The 23,467-nt window shown below is 37.9% G+C and overlaps 1 protein-coding gene across 4 annotated transcripts in view; it reads right to left on the bottom strand.

Annotated features, from left to right (window-relative positions):
- Window positions 1-23,467, bottom strand: part of FHIT (fragile histidine triad diadenosine triphosphatase) — a 565,069-nt gene that overhangs the window by 415,230 nt on the left and 126,372 nt on the right. The window lies entirely within an intron of this gene.

Here is a 23,467-nt window from a genome sequence, read left to right as displayed (position 1 = left end):
AGCTCATTCCTTTTGAAGCTACAGACTAAGAGAGCTGACATGATGGAACAACTAGGAATGTTCTTTTGCTGAGCCCTTCAGTGGAAAAAAAAGGTGGCTTTAAAAATGGGGAGTGAAGAAAAAGCTGTTCTGTTTTAGCTTTTATTATTATTACTATTATTACTTATACAGCAATACATAAAGTCACTTTATAGGCTTTAGAATTACCCACCAAGACTAAGCCTTCGTCTGATGGGGCTTCCTATTTCCTCCAAGTGAATGTAATTTGGACATCTGCAGTGTTGGACAGCAGAGATGGGGCAAAGAGAGCTGCAGAACACAAGCTGCAGGGAGTTAAGTGAAAAGATTCAAGGAATAAAGAAGTCCATGGGGAGAAGAGAGTAATGGCTCTTCCAAAACCTTTATGGTGCTATAAACCAAAGCACAACCAGAGAGAGAGAGAGCACAGGGTGTGCTATGGCAAAAGGATGGTCCGCACAACTCAGGGCCAGCACAAGTCCAGACAAAAAGAAGTATGGTATGAGCCAGAGATGTTGGATGATGAGTTTCCAGATACAGTCCAGAATTTTATAATTTCTTCACTGAGAATCCAGCTACACCACTTCCAAAAGCCCTCCTGAATCAGTAAACACTTTTAAAGGTTTATTTCCTGTATTTTGTTCTTTTGTCCTTTTGCCCAGAATTTCATCCTGAATGCAAACTTATTATTATTAGACCGTGGCTATTTGGTAATACTATGAATTTGAATTTATTATATTTAGAGCAATTCCTGTGAGACCCGAGTATCTCCACAAGCCTTTCAGCTTGCTGAATTAATAAACGTAACACAATATTCAGAGGAAAATGCAGACACTGTACTTAGTCTAACAATTCCTCGGGCATAAAAATGAAAACAGACATTTAATGAAAATTTATTGTCAGATTTACATTTATATATAGCTAATAATACTAGATAGTGGGTCCTTTACATTTATGTACAGTGCATTTATATTTATTTCTAGATGTTGGAATCTTCAAGACAAATCCCATTGGCTCTCATTTCATCACTTTATATATGTACTCGCTCTCCAAAATAAAATCACTTAAACCAGGTTGCTCTGCAAACACTGGAATTAGTGAAGCACCAATTCAAAGGATTTATGTCCACATCTTTCCCCCCCTCCCTTTGTCCCCCCCAGGATGAGAGCCCTCTGCCGTGGCCCTGGGTGTATCCCGGGCAGGGATTCCAGCAGGGCTGTGCTTCCCAGGGTTATCCATGGAGAGCTGCCAGCCCAGGGGTGTGCCCCAGGGAGCAGCTGGGAGGAAGGAGATGCTCCCACCGTGCAAAGCAGGCCAAGGCCACCGGCCAAAACATGGACTGCTACAGCTGTACAGTCTAATTACAGAACTAGCAGGGCACACATGTTATGGGTGCAGAGAGTAAAACCTTTTTTTACTAATAGTGTTAAGTGTATTAAGTGTATAAGTATGTATCCTATAAGTTTCATTCCAATATGTAACTAAGTATGTTTTCAGGAAGTTCTTGTGGCTGTGTGCAGTTACAAATTGTTACTGTTACAATGTTGTGAAAGTGTTTGTTTAATAGTTAGAGTTGATATATATAGTTTTGAGTAGATACAGAAATGTTTGTGAGGTTGTGGTTATGCGGTGTTTCAATAGTGAAGGGCTTGCCAAGAAAATACACCTACGAGAGAGAAGATTGTTTCCTCAAGCAAACTCAGGGATTGAAACTCGGAGCTCTCATTGGTAAATACAACCAACCAATCGAGCTCCAGCAGGAAAAAATGATTGGTGTGGAGCGCACGCCAGCAACGACCAATGAGAGCTGAGGAAAGGGACCAATCACGTGGAGGATCCAGAATGAACCAATCGCTGAGGAGACTGAAGCTATAAAAGGGACTGACCGCCCTCAGAAAGGCGCTTCTCCCTCAGAACAGACACCTCTGAGGGGTGGCCCCTGTACATGTCAGTGCTGTGGGAGGCTGGGACTAGCTCAGCCTGCAGCTCCTGGAGCCCTTTGTATCAATAAATGATTGGCCTTGTTTGTTTTAACACCTTTGGAATTTCAGCCTCGTTTCTGATACATTTGTAACACACATATCTAATCATGTATTTAATAAAAAGTAAAAGTGCTGCTCTAATGCTGAAGTTTTATAGATATTTTGAAAAAGTTTATACTATACCCACTGGAAAAATGCAGCCTGGTATGACTTGTTCTTACTATTTCTGGTTAATTTAAACCAGTCAAATTGTGAACTGCATGAAAAGAACACTTTTCTAGGTTTGACTTTCCCCCTCTGCACAGGTTTTCCCTCTGATTTTCCCCAAACGCTCTCTCTTTACTTGACCATATGTCTGGAAAATGGGAAATACCATTCCTGCTTTCTGGGCACTTCCCTATCTTTCTCAAAGACACCTGGCAGAAATCAGAGTTTTCTGCATTTTTGTACAGAGCCCTATGAGGGTCACTGCTCAACAAGGTAATGTTGAATGATAGCTGGGTTGCAAATCAACTGATAGAATAAACAAATTTTGGAAAAGGAAACACTCATAGTCAAACCAGCATTAAATCATGACAAGATTTTACAGATTTTTGTTAGATTAATTCTGAACACTATGACTTAAATAAATTTAGGCAAATACAGGCAGTTCTATGTGATTTTGGGGGGGAGAAGTTTCATATCTGGTAGCAGAAAATACAGTTATATTAAAATACAGCTATTTCTGAATATGACCTCAGGGTATTTTCTGCTTGCAGTTCCTGTTATGTAATACATACAGGCATTAGATTCATTCCAGTAGGATACTAAGCCTGAGAAGCTTGGGGTTATATTTTCACCTCAAGTTGCTTTTCAGGAATTTTTCCCACCAGACAGGTGCTCTTAGCAAACGAACCACTAAAATCTGTTGAACAGTTTTTTTGGCTTCACCAGGTTACCTTCAGAACCAGGCCTGAAGACAACTCCAGCAACTCCTTTGGGTGATTTACACAAGTAAGAGAAGTTGATGTTATCAATATTCAAATTTAAAAATCACTGATGTAATAAGTCTCTCCACTGCAATACTGGAAGCAGAAATACAGAGAAACCAAAACCAAAGGGGAAGATATTGTGATAAAGACCCTAAACCTGCATTTTCACTGCATTTCACCTGCATCATCCTTGATAAAAGATTCAGAAATGTTTAAAAATTATATAAACAGAGGAAAAATTTAATGCTTATTATTTTTACAAATGTATTATTTTAATTTTATCATTCATCTATTAATTACACATTTTACTGTATCTGCACATCATTTTCCTGTTGCTTTTTGCTTCATGTTTTACTTCATGATTGCCAAGTGTCTTGAAAAATCTGTATTTTCATCTATCTGTAACTACCATAAGAGTCTTCATGTTTTTTCCTTTTGGAAAACAATCTATATGATTATTTTTTAACCTAGACTCACCATAGAGAACTTCATGAGTCACATAATCAAGCCATAAACCAAGCAAATAGTTTTCTATGTTTTTGCTGTATTTCTGGCTCTCTTTCCTACGCTGTATCACTTCAGGCATCAACAAAAAATGTTTTAGTGTTCCTGCTTTTAACATTTCAAGATTAAAAAATTTATGGTCACATGGTGGATTGGAATAACTGAGAGTATTATGTTCTCATTTTTCTGTAAACTTGCTAACATTTTAAATAAGAGTTGGGTGCCAGATGACTGTTCTGCAACTAATTGGGGAACAAATTTTGGTATGATCTACTGAACGGTCTTTGGAGCTCCTTGCCAGCAAGGGTTGCTAATCAGATACTCAGGGGTAATTACAAATCTATAGACATGATTAAATCTTAATCTGCAATCTGCAGGATGAATGTTTCGGCTGAAGTATGGCAAACTGGCAGAGAACTTCACCAGGGACCCTCCTGCAGCTTCGAGAATTTGGCTGGCATTTGTCAAAGCTGAAGTTCTGATTTATTTCTGAATTCCTTCGATTCCTCTGGACAGGTAACTCAGAAATTGGGCTGCCAGCTCCGTGCCACAGCCCTGCACCCACAGCCCTGGCTGCCCAGTACTAGCATACTTTACAGAAGGTGGGCATAAATGGCTTATTTCCAACAAAAACTTTGGACTACCTAAATAATGGATGTAATTTATTATTTAAAAGGTAATTTGCACAATACATATGTACTACCCAAGCTGCCCAGTAGGAAATCATACTTAGTCAAGCAAAGTTCTCACTAACTTTCATTTTTTGCTCAATAGCAAGCAGTCGTTCTGTAAGTAATGCCACAGCAATACCATAAAGCTCTGGGAATAGCTGGCTCTCAGCAGTCTGGAACTGAATACAACTGTAAACAAAAGAGACTTTGAAACTACTGAAAAATTCATTTTCTTGTGTTGTTATAAGAGACGTTTTGGCTTCCCTGAGTGCACTTCATAGCTGGGAGAAAACTGTCCAACTTCATAAACACAGGGTAGCCTCCCAGTTCCACAAAAGATATGAACTTGGCATGAGGAATGTAGTCTAATAAGCCATGTAGGTTAACATTTAAAAGGTGTTTAAAGAAAAGGGTTCTCTATCTACATAATTCTATCATAACATCCACTATTCTGGTACCTTTCTTGATGAATGTAAGAAACTTTTCACTTCTCTAATCATTGTCAGCTAGAGATTTCAAAGAGCTTTGGGAAAATATAAAGAAATATGTGGCTAACAGATAAGAAAACAAAGCAGAGATAGGAGGAGCACAAAAAGATACAGTAAAATTGGTTTTTCCATGGTCAAATTAATGCAATCAAAATTCTCAAAAATTAACAGAAATACTCATAAATCACTGTTTAGCCTTGGTGCAAATCTACATAGCTCTTTTAAAGAAATTTGAAGGACTAAGAGCTTAGCTTGAATTCTCTATGCCACTCTCTAAGCAATCAGCAGGCCTAAAACAAAAACTAGTGTAAAATAAACTGCCAGTGGAGAAAATGCAAGGAAAACCACGTAAAGATATTCAGCATACAAAATGGGGACACATAAAAATCATCAATTAAAGTTTTCTCTAATAGAGAAACAGTATTTTGCTAGACTTGTTCACAAATCTTCTGGTATTTAGGATCTCTTCAAAGAGGTAAGAAATCTGAATATACGATGAAAATAAATGAAAGTTCATTTGGAAAGATCCTCTTCATGTTTATCACAGAGAAGACAGTACTATCTTTGAGGCAATATAGTTTCTCAATTAATATTCATCCCCCAAATTAACTGGATCACAAATTCCAATATTCTCAATTAATCTTCCTCCATTGCAAAAATCAAACGACCAAATTGATGAGGATGAGAATTCAGATGGCTTCTGTAATCTCAATTGACATGCAAGCATTAAGGAACACTCTTTATTATTAAAGTCATATTAGAGTTTTCAGCAAGCCCCAGGGCCTCATTTCTGCAGGTGATTCACTCGAGTTCTGCCTGTCTCAGAGAAAGCTCCAAGCTCCTGTGTGATACTGCCCAAGATGTCAAATACAAAGTTTCCTTTAGTGATCAATTGTGCCGTGTAAATGTTCAGTTTGCAGCCCTGAGCTGCTGGGGAAGTTATCCAGCCACAAGAAGAACACATCTGATGCTGAAGTAGCAAGTGGTGTTTTCTGAACACAGAACATCCTGTATGATCTGAAGGACGCTAAAATCCAATCTTATGTCTTAAAATGAGCATCCAAATTTGGTGAATTTTTCTGACCTTAATCTCTGTCAGTTCTCCATCTGTAAAACAGAGATAATACCACATCCCTCACTGGGGCTTTGTGGAGATAAATTTAATTTAAAACCTGTGTAGCACTTGGATACAGTAGTGATGAGCAGCACAGAAAAGCCTATGAGGAAATTAATAATTCTGATATCTGAGCAGGGTCTGAACAACACACTGTAAATAAGGCTTAGGGCCACGTATCAAACACAGGATAAAACAACATCTCGAGTAGCTGCTCATTAATTGAGCATTGTCCATCTTGTGCACTGAGCAAGGAAGAAGTTTTCTGGAAATGTATTGTGTGTTCTTACCTAATTCTGATTATTTCATCAGAATGCATATGCATAAGAGAAGTTGAATTTCTGTTGCAATGCCAGTCTTAACACTCCCTTCTCGTGACCGCTTGATTTTGCATCCTTAATAATGTTCTCTTCATAAAGTTCATACACGTAAGGTTTATATAAACAAGAGTGAATTATAATCTCATTGTGAATCTCTGATTTCCATGCACAAGTGGTAATGAAAGAAATCTTGGTTTAAAAGAAAAACATTAGAAAAATAAAATACTTTTTAGAAAATAAAATACCATGCTTGCTTAGGCTTGGTAAATTCAGCAGGGCTTCCACTGAACTTCCTCTTCAGTTGCTTGAAATGGTACGAGAGGTATTTCTGTTCACACTCACTGTGCACTGCCACAAGAAACTTGGGAAGGGAGAACATATCAGGGCACTGTGCTTTCAATTTTAATCCAAGGCATTAAATTTTAATTCTCAACAACAACAACAACAGCTGACATGTTCCCCTTGCTAATTCCCGGGGAAGTGAATCAGGCAGAAGCTGAGCTAGAACTGCACTTGGGAATCACAGAGTGATAGCATCTTCCCAACATTGTCTCCTTCTTCCTGATCCAAAAAAGTCCTCTCTGCCCTTTCAGAAGCAGGTGATGGTGCTTGTCTGGTGACCATGTCCTGCTCCAGCCTGCACAAACACACTCAAGGCAATGGATACCCCTGTGACTGCCCTGGGACACACAGCCCTCCCAAAAGAGCCCTACACAAACAGCTCTGCCCCCTGACCAAGCAGGAGACTCCAGAACATGGACAGTTTCCAGGCCTGACTTCGTTCTGCTGACATCTCAGTTGCTCCTCAAAAGCCAGAAGAGTTACACCCAGAAAGAGAAGACCAGACCCAGATCCTGAAAGTTTCAGCTCAAGAAGTTTTCTAGAACTCAAGCACTAAAATAGCATAATGTATTCAAATTAAAATTAATTTTGGTAATACAAAATAATATGAAAAAATAAAGTGGATTTTCCAGAGACAACTTGCACAAACCCTTAAGAAAATAATACTCCCATTTAATTAATATCATCTCTGTAGTATCATCTATTAATATCATCTATGTATGATCAGTGCTCTTAAACATCCCCAAGAGAAGTAAAAGCTGACACATTTGAACTAAAATATCTGTCTTCAGAGAGTAATATTAAACATTTTTTGTTCAAATCAACATCAAATTCATTATATTTTGTGAGCAAATCTTTAATAATATAACAAATATTTATGAATATGAAGCCAGAAGGTTTTCTACCTAGAATATACCATCTTTTCAAAAAGGCATTAGAAAGCCAACATCTTTTAAATATTTCATTAGGATTCAAATCAAATTTATCATATCAAATAGTGATATGCCACATTCTCAGCTAGTGATGAAGACAAAATCTGTGTGTTATCAGTACTTGCAAGGGTAGTGACTCCTGTTTCACTTTGCTTACAGAAGGTCTCCAGAGATTTTCACACTGTTGTGCATAATTTCAGATTTTTTTTATTCAACTAGTTCATTGTTGATATAAGTCAGGACATTACAGTTCCAACAGCAAAATATTTGGTACTTGATCAAAGTTTGAGGTATGTCCTAAAATATTTGTATTTGCCTTTAGCAAATCGTACATTTGAGTTTTGAACAAAATTGCTGATTGAGACTGATGAAAATTACTCCAGCTTGGCATGAACTGACAGATGTGATCCCTAGCAAGGGATTTCCCTGGGAATTTCCTAACTTTTTTCACTAATTTAGAAAAGTTTTATTTAAATTCTGCTAGAATGCACTGAAGTACAGATTCATATAATATCTAGTCATATAAATAAAGGGAAAATACAGCTGAGATACCTAAGCTCTGGCTTCTTGAAATGGTAAAAAGTTATCCAGAAACCAGAAATCTTTTAAATTATATAACATTTCCTAGCAAAAGGAAAAGAAAAAAAGAACAACAACCTATAATTTAATCACACAAATAATACAATGGACACACATTTCTCACTTCATGAGCTTTTGAAAAAAAAAAAAAAAGGGAAAAAAGAAAGTTTTCTTACTTTTTCTCTCTATTGAAGAAGTACTTAATTGCCAAGAACCCAAATTTCAGTAAACAGCAACAAATACAGAAGCACACAAACACTTCTACAAAAGCACTATGGAAATCTTCATGTATTTCAAGGGTATGACTTGTAGAAACTTTAAAATTTCACACACAGATGTCATTGACTGTCAGTAAATTTGCCTTTGACAATGACAAAGTGGTACGACATTAAAAAATTTCATCATTAATCATTAAAAATATTAAAAAGGCAAATTGGCCAAAAATAAAGTAATAAACAAAAACCTCATACCTTCAAACTTGACTCACTAATTGTTTTCTTTTTCTGACACCAATGTAACCAGCTAAACTGCATTTTCCTCCTCCCCCAGCATCAGAAGATCAGCAAATTGAAGGTGAAGAGAGAAGGAGTAGCTCATTCCATCAGAACTCCTATGCAGTCCAGAAAACGTTCACTGGAAGGGAGATGTACAAGCCTCAGCTCTGACCTTGGGCCAACGGTGTGCCTGGGGCAAACACCTGAGCACTTCAACCAGGGCTTTGGCCTGCTGAATCTCCAGGGATGGACACTCCACAACCAACCCCAGGAACAATATTCTTCAATATGAAGGGGGAAAAATGTAAATTATGAACCAACACTGAAGAGAAAAACCCTTAGGTTTCCTAAAACATCACAAGCCTTGTGGGCAGCAGGTTCTTATGTTAGGTATGTATTACCCCTTAAACTTGTTAGATGGAAAGAGAATTCAGCAGTTACACAGCAAATGTTCCAGTTCCACATGCAGCACATATATTCCAGGCTGTGACTCACCTGTGTTAACCTCAAAGAATGAAATGTTGGGCCTTGCTCTTCTAAGGTGTCGGACTAATACTCTGCAATTCATTGTTTAACTGAAGGATATGTACAGGTTGCCATAGCGATGGCTAATCCATAGTCCTAAAGATGAATATTTTACTCAAAATTATTACTTTTACAAAGGACTTCAATTTCCATCTCTTCAGAATGATACTGCAGCTCTAACTTTGCTCATCCAGTTTGTGCCTGTGCCCTGGACATTTGCACTTTTAAAGCAGGGCTTTGGGGGTTCACAGCATTCCTGACAACAGTGGCTCTGTGGAACTAGCAATTTGGGATGAACAATCTCAGATGAAGAAGTCACATCATCTCAAGCAGTCCCTGAAGCAATTGCACCCCTTGAAATGTGATTTCAAACCCAAATCACAGCAGCCACATTCCCCCAGTGAACACCCGCAGTTCTGTGCCTGGGGCAAACAGTGCAATGACCCCATTTTGCAGGAGATTCACCTTCTGGAAGGAGGGATCCTGCTTGTGGCTATCTTGTGCCTACCCAGGTGAATAAGTGACTTTGTTCCCTGGGCAGGGTAATTTTTTAATCCTGCAGTTTCTACCTGCTCATAGAGAACGGCTTGCTAAATTTGAAACAAGGTTATTTATACAGAGAAGAAATATGTATGATGAATTATTCAGAGCATCATACTCCATGGGAGAATTCTGAAGACAAATCAGAGCATATTAGTAGTGTGTCATTTATTTTATGCACATTTGCTGCACACACACATATATGCCTACACCCACTCAACACCAAAGGAAAACAAGGCAGTTCCATTGCATGGTTGTCATTATTTCTGAGCTGGAGAGGAACCTCTGTAAGCACATTCCTCCAGGTGTTTGCAATGCCCTTTATCCTTCCCACACACTATTGGTATATGGTATATGGTATTCCCCCTCCCAAATGAACACACAGTCAAACATCATTGGCTGCAGAGCAAACAAGCTGTGGCAGCAGGAGGCAGAGTTTCTACTTTCTCAAGTTCAGATTGTAGGATTTACCCACCCCAGTGCCGGGTGTTCAGGGAAGAGACAGGATGACAGAGGGATCTGGACTGAGCAATCCTTTATTCCACAAATAGATCTTGCTAATACAGCAGCATCTGAACAATCAGTTCTTCCCCAGAGGCCACGCTGTCCCCCAGCCAACCAAGGTATGGAATCTGACATGACAAATATTGATTTCCCCAGAGGAATTTATTTTCCAAACACAAGTGAAATATTATCTCAAATCAGCAATCAAACTGCAGCAGCAGTTTGCATCTGAAGACATTTAAAACTATGATACTGCTGTGCTTATAATATGTAAACACTCAGGACAGCCTAAGTGCAATATGTATTTACTCACAGTCCTTGAGTGTACTAGATGTAAGTGTTGCCATATTTAATTATTTCTGAATCAACACGGTTTTAAATTAATTTCTCATTTTATTGTGGTTTAATTTACTAGAGGCACAATCCAAAGCCTTTTCACAGGAAGGAAAAATGCCTGTAACACTAGAATTGACTTAAAATATCTTCTCAGAAATGGTACTTATCACACAAATATTGTAGGTCCAGTCTTCCCTGTGGTTGTTTAGTGCCCCTTCACTTACAGAACATTAATGTAGGTAAATTGTCCATAATTTATTTTACTATTTGAAAGAATTTATATTCTATATGCCCATTTCATCAGTCAGTGGTATGGATCTCCGAGATGTGAAACTTTCATTTGACCCATATTTAACTGACTTTAATAACATCAAGTTACCTAAACTTGAAGAGAAATAAAAAGTGGATTATAAATGGGTATGCCTAATCCACTCAAGAACATTCAAGATTCATCCTATTACTTCATATCAAAACAATAGTATGAAATAGTAGGGAAACTGGAAAATTTATTTCTTAAGTGGTGTATATACAGTACTCTGACATTTCTCTGATGACTTAAGTACATCTACTACTAATCCCCTTCCAATTTATCCCATTAACTCCTTGTCTATTTGCACAATTTATTTGAACCACCTACTCAGGGCAAAGAGTGATTTCTGCAATCAAGGGTAACCCTAAGATGATACAAGTTAATTTTCTGTGTCATTTGATTAACTTCCAGCAGTTCATATAATTTTTCACTTTTACAGTGAGCCCATTTTATGTTGCTTTATAGAAGACAAGTGTTCATATACGAGAGCAAAAACAAACCAAAGCAAAATTTTTGCTTTTATAAGAATCAGTTGGAGAAAAAAAAAATTCAGAAAATGCTCTAAATCCAAAAACTTGCTATGCTCAAATGTTCTTTTGTATCATGATTCAGGAACTGTTTCTTCTTAGGCAAATATTCAAGTGAGGAGGGAGAATAATACAATGATTGTGTTTACCAAGTTTAAACTCACAATCCGTGGATGGTATTGTTGCAGTATTCAGTCTATCAACTTCCATCTCAAAAATTTCTATTCCAGATGAGAGTACTTGAACACTCTAACAGATGGGTCTACTCAAATAAATTTCTAGACTTCCAGTCTGATCTAACAATCCTAGACTAAAAAAAAAGAAAGGTACGTGATGGCACAGTTCTTGGAAGAACATTCAGAACACATCATCATCTTCCCTTTGCCTCCCCCTTCTTCAAAAATCTAAGATCAAGGTGTACAAAATAAAACTCCCCACAATGCAAGAGAACAAAGAGAAATGACAGCAAACTAAGCAAACCTTCAATGAACTTTGCAATTACAGAAATCTGAATGAAAAAATTCTTGTGAATTGTTCTTTATAGAAGTCATCTGAGAAAAAAGTGATTTCGGTTCTGTAAAGTTGGGCACTAGGTAAGAACAAGTTCCAAGCTCAAGCATAGTCATAACTCAAACAGAAATTAGGTCATATTGGTTAAAAAAAAAAAAACCAAAACAAAACAACCAACATGATTTAGATGAGTAGTGAAAGGCATAGAATGAATGCAAGAATGTAAAGCCAATCCCAAGATCCATATGAGTCAGGACCAAGCAATTGCAAAGCTGATCAAGGAAAAAAGGAAAGGATAAAAAAAGGGACAGCAGAGATTTCATTAAGAACATAGAATCTATAACTCTGCTGTATATTTGCATGGTTTGTGGCAGACGTATTAATAGAAATAATAATAAAGAAAAAAGACAAAAGTATTCACTAAGTATTGGTCTTCAGGAAAAAGTGAAATGATGCCATTGCAGGGTGAGTGCTTTCTACAACAATTATTAGAAAGTTAATTAACAGTTGTTGAAATGAAACAGATCTGGATAATTTGCATCCCAAAATTTTGAGACAGCTATCCAAGCAGCAACGGGAGTGTCAAAAACAGATTACATTGCTAAGCTTTAAAAAACAAACAATCAAAACCAATATCCATAAACTGGGCAAGTCAGGCAAAATACTGGATTGGTTGATATATGACTTTACTAATAAGCAAGTAAAATAAGGTAAAATTCATGCCTTTGAGATGGATTTATGGGAAATAAAGTAAGCTACCTGGAATTCACCATTTTTTTCCTTTCTTTCTTTCTTTAAATGCATTAGAAATCTTTACTGACATTAAAGGGTACACCTTCAAAATGATACACATTGCTTCATAAAACAACAGCACAGGACATTTTCATTAAGAACTAGAACAATTCAACATGGCATACACAAAAATACTTTCTTTTCAATCACTAATAGATACTAATTAACTGTAAATTAGAATATCTGGGTTTAGATGATCACTGCAGAATTTGCCATTTAACTCCATACTAACATCATTACTGGTATTTAAAAGGAAATTCAAATCATTGCAGGCTTTTGCATAATAGACTGAAGAATGCTCTGATATAGAGTAGAACACAAATGCTCAGCAAGAAAATCATTTGACTCAGAAAGCTGAGAAAGGAGAAGCAGAGGCTGTGCTGAACATCAAGTTATCAAAATTCTGTTGCTATATTTGAATATCAGGAGCATACACTGAGATTTAGGTGCTTAGAGGAGTTCTGGAGTCACTGGGATCACTTTCAGAGACTGCAGCAAAGGTTCACCCTCGTCCCTGGACACGCACACAGGGAAGTCCCAAGCACACAAATGGATGTTAAATTACTTTCTGCACTTGGCACCAATGCAGCCAGAGCTGGAATAAGGCCTCATGCAAGGACTTACAATTTTTATAATCAGGCAAAAACATTGGAGAATATTCAAGCAAGATAAATGCAACAAATCAATTAGAAAACACACTTTGCCAAAGGGCACAGAACTCCATCTATCTCTCTTATTGAAGGGAAGCTTGAGGAGTGTCTTGAGTGCAAAAGTAGCTACAAGCCATGCAGAGCTTAACGATTTAGAGACAAAAAGGTATAAAAGCTGCTATTGATGGAAAATGACAACTCTTAAGAGATGAGCTCAGAAATAAAGTGCATGTTTTGCTTGGTACATTTCACTTAAGGACAACTCATTATTTGAACAAATTAACCAGGTCAGGATCTTTCATCAAGGGTAATTTTTAACAAATAAAGATAGGATGATCTGAAATTCAAACATTAATTTATTTGGGAAAGTCATATGGCTTTGTCCAGCGACAGTGGAAGGCACTCTAAGGTGACTATACTAGTGCTAGCCCTGGAACTAGGAATTAGTTCCTTTAAGGAATCTTACTGCTGCACATCACAGGCTCACAAATGTTGTGGCGCTTTTTGTGTCGTGATAATGATCATTGAGCAGTGTGGTAGGGGACTGAGTAAATTAGGTAATTTGTAATTAAAATTAAATGTAAGTTTAATTTCTACTACACCTTTGATTCTGTTACGAATTCTGGTCCAGTGCTTACATAATAACCCACATTAATCAACATTATTTTTGTACCTTTTAAAAAACTTGGTATGCAGCCTCTTTTCTAAGTGCCAAAAAAAGTCAGCCATCACAAACAGAAAAACAATGATTTACATTACTTTCAAAATGTAACTTAAAGAGTTTAGGATGACTGTTGGAAGGCTGGTTGTCACTAATCACACACATATGTTTCTATTTGCAATCAGGTAGAAAACTAAAGTTTAAATTTACAGTAAACTAAGCACAATATTTTCATTTGTAAATACGTAAACAAACATTTGGTTTTTTCTCTCTACAGTCCCTTATTCCAAAATTGTTTAGCTTGAATTGGGCAAAGCTAAATCAAGAGAAAACAAACAAGGCAGATGGTTAAATGTCTGTGTGGTCTGGAACTCCATCAGCTACCAGATTACCACAAGGTACAAGAGCTCATAACCAGTGTCAGAAAAAGCAACCCTTGGGGAGTTCTAGGAACCAGCACATGGAAGAGGGGCCTTTTGTGTCCAGGGGTCTTTTTCAAGATGAGCTTCCTGCTGAAATTCATACAACAAAGCTCTACATTTTCAGAGCAATCCAGCTGCAGCTGCCACCACGATATGTCTGCATGTCTGATTTATACAGAAATACACACATGCACAAGTTTTCTTTCTGTTTTAAAGAAAGTGTGGGGGAAGACTATTCCTATTCCAGACAACACTCAAAAAGGTATTGAAATTTCTGATGAATTTCAATACCATCTAAAATATAAGCACTACTCTAAACAGAAAACCTCTGAACATTTTAGGGAAAGACAACTCAGAACAACCACTGAAATGATGCGGGGTTTTTGATCCTTAATGTAGATAAAAGATTGAGGGTGGGGAGGGGGAAAGGAAAAATAATAAAAAAGTGTACTTCCTCCACTTTCTGAACTGCATATCCACATCCTACAGGGCTGGTGCAAGGCCTATCAAAAGTCTACTAAAGGTCTCCTGGAATCCCAAGAGAAAGTTCCCCTGGAAATTACTGCAAAGTTCTGCTAGCACATTCTAACCACATCCTACCTCTAGTTTGGATGGAAGGTGGATGCACTTCTTACAGACCTGTATAAGCCAATGCAGTCCAAGGAAAGTCTAACAACTATAAAAGGAAAATCAAGTTTCATAAAAGAAAATTAACCTGCATACCAAGTTCAGCTAATTTCACCTGAGAGGAATTTTTCCAACTAGACAGACAGGTTTAAAAAGAGCCTATTTCCTCCAAATAACCCAACCCTTTCTGAAAGACTGTAAAATTCAATTTAGAGGTTACTTATCTGGGAGTAATTTCTCTGATTCCAGAAGTGTAGCCATCTTTGGGATAAGGCACAGCAGTTACACCACCAGTCCAGAACACTGCCTGTACCTTCAGCCAGCAGGGATGAGCAGTAACACAGAAGCTCCAAACCCCTGCAAGGGGTACCAGAAGTACCACTACTAAATCTCTGACAAGAAACCATCACTTACCAGACTGCAGATTTTCTTACTATCTACATGTCTCTATTTTCACCTACCCACTGCTTCCAGCCCTAGGGTTTGGAGGCAAAAGTTAACATTTCTCTAGAGCAGAGAGCCATCGCTATCAGAATGCTGTGTGGATCACTCTTTCTTTATGCTCCTTTCATTGGGATGTGGAGACAAGTCATTTCTCAGCACTATGGCAAAACTAAGATCCTAAAATCAGAATGCTAGGCAGCAGCTCTAGCATGAGGAAAGGAAAAGAAAAAGAATTTGCCATGTAATTTCAAAGCTGAAGGGGTGGACTCATAAACAGAAGCCCAAGAGTGCCAAATACCACTTTAGTGAAAATAAGAGGGGAGCAGATCTCTCAGAGCCATAAAAAAAGCTTTGTCCACATTTAGCAGGTGAAGCAGCAGAGTCCTAACACAAACATACACCCACAAAGCCCACACTCCTTCAGAATTTACAATTGTACTTTATTAGCCTCCCACTCTAATGATTCCAGAGTCAGGATAAGAAAGGCCCTTATTTACTGTCTCACTTTGCCTGAAGAGAACCATTTTAATGGTTACAGAGTTGGACAAATACCTCTGCTCAGGGCACCTCCTCATTTGTTTAAAAACAGAAGTCTTGTTGAAATGCAGCACACTTTTTACTACAGGAAAGAACAGAAAAAACCTGTCTTAGCAGGAGGCCCTGTAGTCTTTAGGGATTGAAAAGCAAAGAAAAGAACAACTCAGAAACCTTAGAGTCAGAATTGTGGCCTCTTGGAAGGAGGTTTAAAAGATCAAGAGCAAATAAATTAGCAGCCCTTTAGGCAAGGCTAGAACCTTGTTCCTATCTATGAAAAGGCAAGAATAAAAACCAGTAAGAAAGGCTATCGAGTAAGCTTTGTTCAATTTCTATTTCTCCCTTACTAAAAATTAGAAAGATACAACATTCTTTAAGGGAGAGGATAAAATCCTAATTATTCAAATTTTAAAATTTAAATATATTGGACCTAAGCCTTGGATCCAGAAGTGGAGTTTAGGATTTTTCAGTGAAAAATAGGGGAAATCACTGATCTTAGTATTCATCCCAGTATGAGGGGAACACAGACCAACTGCAGCAGCACTGAAAAGAAATGGCTCTTTAATTTTTAATGTAAATGTGTGGGTACAGGGGTCATGTGCACTGAGATGCTCACGCTTCTGGATTTTCTTACATCTGATACACTCACAGGTCATAGCAAATTCTCTGGAGACTGGCAATAGCTGACACTTAAAGACTTGGACCTGGTGTTTTTCACACAATTACCAGCTCAGTGATAGTAAAACACAACCACTGTGCAATGCATTTTTTTGCATCTAAAGGGCAAAGGAGGTTTGCTTCCACTGTGTAGAGGAGATTGACACAGGATTGTTACTGGTTTACTTTTCCCACTGAAATTATGCAATCATGTGCTAATGAATGCTGAGCAATGTACTAACACACACGTGACACAAACAGAAAACCTTAGGGGAATTCAATAAGCCCAGAGAAGGAGGAAATCCACCCTGGCACAAAGTGGTTAAGAGTGAAGAGACAAACTGGGCTGGGGGGGGCTATGCACATGATTTATTCTTCAATACCTTCTGCTGCAGTATTTTTGGGGCACATCAAATAACAATATAGGATGATGTTGACAATCTCTCTCACATATAAAAATTTCATTATAGAGTGTTCAAGGCATCTCTCTGAATGAGAAACAGGAATTCATAGGAGTTGACTTTTTTCCTGTCCTGAGGAAACACCTCATCCTCATGGTGCCTGTGTTGGGTTTGTGTGGGCAGGGTTTGGGTGTCTCCTGTGAGAAGCTGCCAGAAGCTTCCCCCACGGCCACTGGAACCAATGCCAGGCTCCAGCATGGATCCACCACGGGCCAAAGCTGAGCCCATCAACAACAGGGGTGGGGCCTCTGGGAAAACAGATTTAAGGAGAGCAGGAGGGGTGGGAAAGCCTGACACTGAATACCCTTGCCAGAATTGGTTCTGAAGGCTGCAGATGTAAAATATGATGAAAATCTGATAAATGGGACAAGAAGGAGGAAAAAAAAAAAGGTTAGCACACCAATATATCAGACCTGCAACTATTTTACATTCCCATAAGTTTTTAAATGGTTATTGTAAACACTTTTCTATTTTCTTCTGCAAAGTTTTCAGCACTAACTTCTCCAGAGATGCCTTTACTCAATGTCTTCTCTTATAGAATTGCAGGGAAACAAGTTATATTTTTTATCAGTGAGAAGTACACAGTTCCTTTCCCTCCTGGAGCTATAGCAGCTGAATAGCCTGAGTTGGCTGAGATGCACCCTCATAATTTCCATCTCAGTCCAGTGTAAAACTCTTGTTTGTTTCCAGAGCTAAACTGCTGCACTCTGTCCTGTCTTAAGTATGAAGCTGCCAAAGTCTGCCTCAGGAATGACTGCACCTTGGAAACCCAGCAGAACTGCTGATGCACTTAGCACACAACGTAGACTCTGGAGTCTTCAGAAAGCATTGCACTGCATTTCTGGACCTCACGCAAAATCAAGCACTCTCAGTTATTTTTATTACATGTAGATGAAATTGCAAATGAGAATATGTAATAAAACCAAATTACAAATTATCCTCTCAGTCCTTCCACTAGCAAAATGAATTAGAGCTGTATTTGATTTACAGCAGTAAATTTACTTAGAATTTGACCCAAAATTCATATGGAAGATAACCAGTATGGGACCTAGCCAGGAAAAGCTGCCAACAGTGCATCAAGAGTTTTAAACAGAGGCTGGTACCTACTGCTGCTTTCTTCTCCAACCTAGAAAAAGAAACTGCTTACCAGATGCTGAAATCTTCGGTAGAAAAGAATCTATCATTCTCTTCTCATTACTGCACTGCACATGAAAAGTGCCTTCCTTTGACTTCAGTGCAGGCAGATGACTACAGACTAGAAAGGGGAGAAACGGTCCCTATGTTTTATTAAACACTTTAAAAATTGATACAAAGAGTGCTCCAGTAAGAAGAGCTGACAGCTTTGATTAACATAGCTACATTTCCTTCCTATTCCTGCATCACAGCCATTGTAATTTAAAAAATAAATAAAATCTTCTTCATAAAGTGCAGGAAATTTCTAAAACCAGCTATTTGTAAATTCAAAGCAAGCAGGAAATAAACCTAAACCCTTACTCCTCACAAGTCATGTTACATAAAGTGGAAGGGTCTGTACCTAGGAAGAAAGCCCTGCTGGTATTGTGCAATTAAATATCATTACAGTAAGTTCTCAAACAAGTGTCCAGAGTCACTACATGACATCCAGAGAGAAAAAGCAACATGACCTCTGCTCAGACCTGCAACAGATAAACCAGGAGATACAGAGAGAGAACTGGAAGGGAACACAAAATTTTAGACAACACCACAGCTTGTTTTCCTTCAAAGGCTACAGAGCATCCCCAACAATCCCAAGTGACACCAAACAAGGTTTCATCTGGTAACAGAATCATCTTGCCCTAATACCATTCAGGCCTATTTAAGTCACATTTTCTGTTGTTATTTTTCTTCTTTTTATTAAAGTAGGCAAGAGCCAACAGCTTTATAATCATATTACCTAGTCTCAGTCAACTCTTTGCCAATGTAACAATATAATATAGAGGTGTATATTAAAGTTCAAAAGTTGGACACCAAAGCAAAATCTGTTGAGGACAATTATTTATAATCTTTAAATCAAGGTGCAGGAAAAGAAGTGATAAGGGATTCTGGTTGACTGTCAGGGCAGTGGGGCACAAAAGGAGACAGCATCATTTAAATCCTTCAAATTTCTATTTAAACTTTTAAAATGTCTGTGTTTGGCACAAATAAATTAACCACCCTCATGTATATACAAATATTACCTGTGACAGCACTACTTGTGGAGTCCAAGTTCCAGTGTATGTGCATGCCCCTGTGCTCCCAGCACTGGAAATGTTCTGCTTTTGAGGACAGAAACTTCCTCTTTTACTTAGAGACAACTATTAGTGGTCAAATTCATTTTAGCAGGATTACTCCCAGGCTTACCAACATACTGACTGAGTGCACCTTTGTCTACTGTCTGCAGCATCCTGGCAGTACTGGAGCACAACCAAGATTTGATTTTCCTGGGCTCTTCTGGAAGCAATATGGGGGAGAATTATTAACAATAAAAAATACCACAGAAAATACAACAAAAGTTAATGCAAAACCTGAAAAGGTTAAGGGAGACTCCACAAACTGCAGGCGTTTTTAGATTTTATGCTCAAACTGACTTGGAGCTATGGAATTCTTTTAATTTATGCTTCTGCCATTGATGTAGCTGTTAAATGAGTGTGTCTCTGACCTTGGCTGGATGACAGAGGTAACTGTCTCCCAAGGATGAATTGCCCTTGAACAGTTCTTTATTATCAAGCAGGCCTATGATTTCTTGCAAAGACTAGCCATGCCTCTATTCTGCTTTGTTTATTTTGATAAAGCAAGTCTATCTCTAAGAAACGTGCCAAAAATCTATTCTATCACCAGCTTGTTGCATTCCAGAGTACAGATTATCTTCATGTGTTTTCCTGAAAGAGATCTGTATGAACATTAATGAGAATTATTGGATACTGAACACTTCAGAAAAGTGCATTTGACTCACAGGAAGAGGAGGAGGTTTAGTCATAGAAAAAAAAAAAAAAAAAAAAAAAAAAAAAAATATATATATATATATATATATATATATATATATATATATATATATATATAAAGTCTAGCCGAAAAGTGAAGGTATTAAGCAATCAAACCCAGCTTATTCCATGCTTAGAAAATTGTGGTAGACCTTATCAACTTTGTGATCTTTCATCATGAGGCAAAACTTATTTTTGAGACCAATTAGCCTCTGGATGCCTCAAGATGGGAAGAATCTCTGTGGAAATTTTGTCCTTTGCTCACAAAGGATGAGAGGAGTTCCCAGTACTACCACTTCACATTTGTCACTTTATGATCCTCCTAACACCACTGATCTTTGAATAAAAAACCACAAACCAAAAAAACCTACTTTTTCTCATCCCTCCTTCTTAGAATGAAATCTGCTTTTACCCATCTCTATGATTTTACTCTTTCTTGCCTTTTCTTTAACAATAACAAGGAAGGAATACCTCACATTAGTTTTCTAAATTTTAGTATGCAGGTTGCTCAATATTATATGCAAATACTTCATAATATATTTATATAGTCCCCTTAAAGTTCGCCAGTCTCAAAGGGGCTGAGACAAAACGTTCTAAGGAAACAATAACTGATGCCAAGCATTTCCAGTCCTTAGTATTCAAACTCTCACTGTAAAGGAGAAAGGTTTTTTTTCTAATGATCATTTTACTTAATGATCTTTACCCAAAGAGCTCTCCATGGGCTCATCTCCTGTTTCCAAGCAGAGCTCCATGCATTTGAACACTCCCCACTCCCAGTGTCTCAGTCCTGGATCCACACATTGCAGCACTCCAGCCAGGAGACTGCCCCGCTGCATCTTTGCTCCACCAACCACACCAAGCTCCTGCAATTCTGCACAAACTTCAATTCTTCCAGTTTGCTGCCCTTGCAGTGTGTTCTCATGTATCAGGAATTACAAACAGTACGTCAAATCCAAATTCTTTAGTCACTGGCAACTGCTTTAAAGTCTGTACCTGCTCAGACATTAAAATCAAACTTCCTGAGCTGAAAAAGTTACTGCTTTTCAAACAGAAAGATTCTTATTTTATAACCTTGTAGGTCAATTGAGGACCATCATAGAATACTACCTGCAAGCATGTACTTTATAAGACAGCACCTGAGAACAAATTGCTTGATGCTGCCTGGTGCAAGCAGCAATAATCAAAAAACACAAATAGCCAATTTATTTTAAAATTGCCATTACTTATACAGTAAACACAGCTCACTCTTGTATATAAACATTTGCAAGTGAAACTTCTTATACTGGACAGTACTTTTAGCAAGCTCTCCAATATAATTTGCTTGTCTTTTAATGAGATTTAACTGCTGGGAGTAAGGAGCTACGAGCTGACCCCAGGCTGCCACAAAGCTCTCACTCTTCTGGCTGTGGACTGGAGCTCAAGGTGAGCTGCTCTGACCTGATCCATTGTTTCCACTGGGAGCTAAATCAGGTTCCCAGGAGAGGGACTAAAGTGACTCCTTAGCAACAACTCATTCTCACACTCGAGATTCTTTAAAAGATTCAGAATTTACACACATGATGAAGAATTTCTGTTATAAGCTCCTGACCCAGGAAGCTCTCTACCTTGATTATTGTTTGAGAAGAAAAATAAAAATACCACCACCTTGACTATAGTAATTGGTGAAAGGAAGACAAAGGATACGCAATGTTGGTTCAAAACTCACCACCAGGCACCAAATAAATGCACAGCAGGAAGTCCTTGCTATTCTGATAAAAATTAATTTTTCCAAACAAATAAAATCATTCAAACTGAGGATCCTTTACTGGTATTTTGAAACTTGGGCTACGTATGTTGCCAAATAAAGTGGATTTCTTTAATTTCCCTCATTTATATCAGATAATGATTTAAGAACACAGTCATTACTTAGAATACATTGTGAATTAAATTTTTTAAACTTTCTATTTAAGACAGAAAAGAGAGACTCAGATTTCAGAAAATGGTTCTGCTTCTAAAGTAGTTCAGAGTCCTGATTCTGCTCAACCCCCATCTGGACTTGATCACCTTCTGCATCATCCAATTCCTTGTTTTCAGAAATATGAAAGTGCTACCAATCTTAGCAGGCTTTAGCAACACAAAAAAAGCCTTGGCCACTGTACTCACAGTGAAGTGCAAAAGTTGCATTAATGCAAAGATAAATTATGGACACAGCACAAGGAGTGAGGGCACAAACATCAACAACATCAGCAAATAGGAATATTAGAACAAGAACATTAACCTGTCTGTATTTAACAAATTCTTCATGTTTTTGAGATCTATTTTTAAAAAAGCAATAGAATACTCTAAGGCATTTTCAGAGGACTTTATGGATGCTACATTTTAACCTGTAGGGTAAAACACTTTGGACAATAAAGAGCAAGTTTAAAGATTTTAAAGAATTCCAGAACATTTGCTTTCAGTAGCTACTATTATCCACATTATAATGTCAAATCCATTATCTGGAATTGAAGTTAAATCTCACATATCTACTGAGCAGCCCAAGAAGAAATATCAGACTATTTCAATATTGGAATACTTCAGTTAATAAATGTTTAATATTGATAATTTCTGGTATGTCCATTTCACACTTCTAATTGAAAGACTCATTTTTTCAGGATGGCCTTATGCAGGACAGCTTTGATGAAATTTAAAAAGCTCTTACTTTCCAAGTGGTCATCTCTATTTCCAGGACAAATCCTCAAAAATAAATTAGCAAAATTTCCTTTGATGTCTGCTGAAGGAAAAGCCAGTTTTGTATGAGTAATTAGCACAGGACCAACAACAGAGGCCCTGAAAGGGGTAGGTCCTCTGAAAAAGGCCTTTCTAAGCCCTCCAGAGGGCAGAACTGCCAGACCAGATGTCTTTCAGCATTAAGCTTCATATTCCCTGGGAAACCAAGTGCAAAACAATCTTACAATGTTAATGAACTGCTGAGATAGAAAACCAAGTATTCAAACATAGCTAATATTAATATTTCTCCTTTGTAAACCATGGTTCCACTGCTCTGATACAGCACTTCCCAATTCCTTTTTCTTAAATACAAACACTGCTGTGTTTTTTCAAAGTTAAAAATCAATATTGTATAAGGACCCTGGGCCTAAGCAGTTAATCCTTCAGCTAAAGGTGAACAAACCTCCTGTCACACAGTGACTCAGACCCTCTTCACACCGTGGGGCTGTGTAGATATTTTATCATTCATTCATCAAAATGCAAGTGAATATTTTACCCTCCATTACAATCTCTTTGGAAATTAGAAAAATGATGCAACATAAAGAAATCTGCTCTTCTGGAAGCAAAAATACCATCAATGAAACAATAAGAGAAAAATCTAACTTGCTTTGGGAAAGCTCTGATTTTACCAATTTGACTACAGAACCTTGGCATGTGGAAAAAACAGTTTAGACTGAGAATGCCACCAGGCAGCAGGGGACTGACCTGTCACATGAGAACAGCCACCACGGAGGATGGAGATGAGTTCTGCTTTCACACACAGACTGTTTAGCTTGGGAAAACCAGACTCTCTGTGGATGCTTCCACAGAGAAGCAGTAGTCTCAG

This window comes from Prinia subflava, chromosome 14, assembly GCF_021018805.1.
Source record: "Prinia subflava isolate CZ2003 ecotype Zambia chromosome 14, Cam_Psub_1.2, whole genome shotgun sequence".
Lineage (NCBI taxonomy): Eukaryota > Metazoa > Chordata > Aves > Passeriformes > Cisticolidae > Prinia > Prinia subflava.
This window is presented reverse-complemented; position numbering and strand designations above follow the sequence as displayed.